The sequence below is a fragment of the Microtus ochrogaster genome, chromosome 6 (assembly GCF_000317375.1).
Source record: "Microtus ochrogaster isolate Prairie Vole_2 chromosome 6, MicOch1.0, whole genome shotgun sequence".
Taxonomy (NCBI): Eukaryota; Metazoa; Chordata; class Mammalia; order Rodentia; family Cricetidae; genus Microtus; species Microtus ochrogaster.
Genome location: NC_022013.1, coordinates 59,016,275 through 59,019,259, shown reverse-complemented (window position 1 = coordinate 59,019,259; position 2,985 = coordinate 59,016,275). Strand labels below are relative to the sequence as shown.

General features: G+C 44.2%; 1 protein-coding gene across 3 annotated transcripts in view; it reads left to right on the top strand.

Moving 5' to 3' along the window:
* Ptpn20 (protein tyrosine phosphatase, non-receptor type 20) overlaps positions 1-2,985 on the top strand; it is a 90,162-nt gene that overhangs the window by 39,860 nt on the left and 47,317 nt on the right. The gene's annotated exons all lie outside the window — the stretch shown is intronic.

The following is a 2,985-nucleotide window of genomic DNA, read 5'->3' as shown; positions in this document are numbered from 1 at the left end:
GAACATCCAAACTGGCTAGGCTCCCACAAAGCCAGAACATGAAGTAGGATCAAAACCCCGTGCCATTGTCCTTGGCTTCTCATCATCCCTCATTGTTCGCCATGTTCAGAGAGTCCGGTTTTATCCCATGCTTTTTCAGTCATAGTCCAATAGGTTTTGAAGAGCCAGCTCATGCATCAGGGACAGATCCTGGTCGCACTTCTAGGCCAAGCTACACAACTGTTACCCACATGCAGAAAGCCTAGGTCGTCAGTCCTATGCCAACTCTGTAGCTGTTGGTCCAGATTCTGTGAGCTCCCACATGCTTAGGTCAGCTGTCTCTGTGGGTTTCACCATTATGATCTTGACCCCCCCCCCTTTGTTTATATGATCTTTCCCCCTTATGATCTTGACTCACCCTCTCTTCAGCTGGACTCACAGAGCTCAGTCCAGTGCTTGGTTATTGATCTCTGCATCTGCTTCCATCAGTTACCGAATGAAGACTCTGTGATGACAATTAGGGTAGTCACCAATCTGATTACAGGCAAAGGCCAATTCAGACACCCTCTCTACTATTGCTACTTAGCTGGAGTCATCCTTGTAGATTCCTGAGTTTCCCTGGTACCAGGTTTCTCTCTAGCCACATAAGGGCCCCCTCTATCAAGATTATCCTTTTCATTACTCCCCCCCTCCATCCACTCCCAACTCAGCCATCCTGATCATTCACGTTCCTATCTCCCCATCCCCTTCCATCTACCACCAATCTATTTTACCCAGGAGAACTCATCTATTTCCTCTTCCCAGGGAGATCCATGCATCCCTCTCAGGGTCCTCTTTGTTACCTAGCTTCTGGGGTTCTGAACTATATATCCTGGTTATCCTTTGCTTTACATCTGATATCCACTTATGAGTGAGTAAATTCCATGTTTGTCTTTCTGGGTCTGAGTTGCCTCACTCAGGATGATTTTTTTCTAGTTCCATCCTTTTGCCTGCAGATTTCATGGTGTCATTGTCATTGCTTTTTTCCACTGAGTAATACTCCATTGTGAAGGTATATTGATGTGGGATTGCCCTCTGTATGCTGTGAATGTGTTTTATTACCATTGGTTAATAAAGAAGCTGCTTCAGCATATGGCAGGGCAGAATATTGCCAGACTGGAAGAGATATATAGAGAGAGTAGGCAGAGTCAAGGAGAAACACACTGGAAAAACCTTGGTAGGCCACAGCCTCTTGGCAATGCACAGACTAAGAGAAATGGGTTAATTTAAGATGTAAAAGTTAGTTAATAAGAAGCTTGAGCTAATAGGCTAAGCATTATTGTAATTAATATAGTTTCTGTGTGATTACTCAGGTCTGGGTGGTGGGAACGAATGGGAAGTCCAATGTTTACAGTGTACCTCTTTTTCTTTATTCATTCTTTAGTTGAGGGACATCAGGTTGTTTCCAGATTCTGGCTATTACAAATAATGCTGCTGTGAACATAGTTGAACAAGGGTCCTTGTGGTATGACTGAGCATCCTTTAGGTATATACTCAAGAATGGTATTACTGGGTCTATGTTCAAGAGTGGTATCACTGGGTCTTGAAGTAGATTGATTCCCAGTTTTCTAAGAAACCACCTTACTGATTTCCATTGTGACTGTACAAGTTTGCACTTATAACAGCAGCGAAGGAATGTTCCCCTTACTCTACGTCCTCTCCAGCATAGGCTGTCATTAGTGTTTTTGATCTTGGCCATTCTGTAGAATGCCATTTTCGTCTTATTGACCATGTCCTTTGCCTTATAGAAGCTTTTCACTTTCAGGAGGTCTCATTTGTTGTCAGTCTCAGTGTCTGTTCTGCTAGTGTTATATTTAGGAAGTAGTCTCCCTTGTCAATGCATTCAAGGCTACTTCTCACTTTTTCTTTTATTTGTTTGTTTATTTATTTATTTATTTATTTTTTCCATTCAAAAATTTACACTTCCCCTCTTCCCATTCCCCTCCCACTCTCCCACTCCCTTTCCCCCCCTTCCCCTCCCTCCTTAAGAGAGGGCAGGGAACCCTGCCCTGTGGGAAGTCCAAGACCCTTTCCCCTACATCCAGGCCTAGGAAGCTTTGCATCCAAATAGACTAGGGTCCCAAAAAGCCAGTACATGCAGTAGAAACAAGTCCCAGTGCCTTTATCAATGGCTTCTCCGTCAGCCCCATTGTTAGCCACATTCAGAGAATCTGGTTTGATGGCATGCTTATTCAGTCCCAGTCCAGCTGGATTTGATGAGCTCCCATTAGAACAGGCACACTCTCTCAGTGGGTGGACCAACCCCTCGTGGTCCAGACTTCTTTGCTCATCTTCTCCCTCCTTCTGCTCTTCAACTGGACCTTGGGAGCTCAGTCTGTGGCTCTGATGAGTGTCTCTGTCTCTATCTCCATCTGTCGCCGGACGAAGATTCTATGGTGATACTCGAGATAATCATCAGTGTGATAGTGGGGCAAGGCCAGTTCAGACACCCTCTGCTCTGCTGCCCAAGGACCTAGCTGGGGACATCCCCGTGGATACCTGGGATCCCCTCTAGAACCAAGTCTCTTGCCAACCCTAAAATGGCTCCCTTAATGTAGATATCTTCTTCCCTGCTTCTATATCCGCCCTTCCTCCATCTCCACCCTCCCAACTCCCCCAAACTCTCTCCAGTCTTTCCTTTCTCCCGTCTCTCTCCCCTTCTCCCCTTCTTATGAGGTTCAATGTGGTTTGTTTTATGTTGAGGTCTTTGATCCATTTGGACTTGAGTTTTTTGGTAGGGTGATAGATATAAATCTATTTGCATTCTTCTATATTCTGCCATCCAGTTATGCTAGCAGCATTTGTTGATGATGCTTTCTTTTTTCCATTGTATATTTTTTAATTCATTGTCAAAATCAGGTGTTCATAGGTGTGTAGATTTATGTCAAGGTCTTCAAATGAATTCCATTGATCCACATGTCTGTTTTTATGCGCATACCAAACTGTTTTTATTACTATAGCTCTATA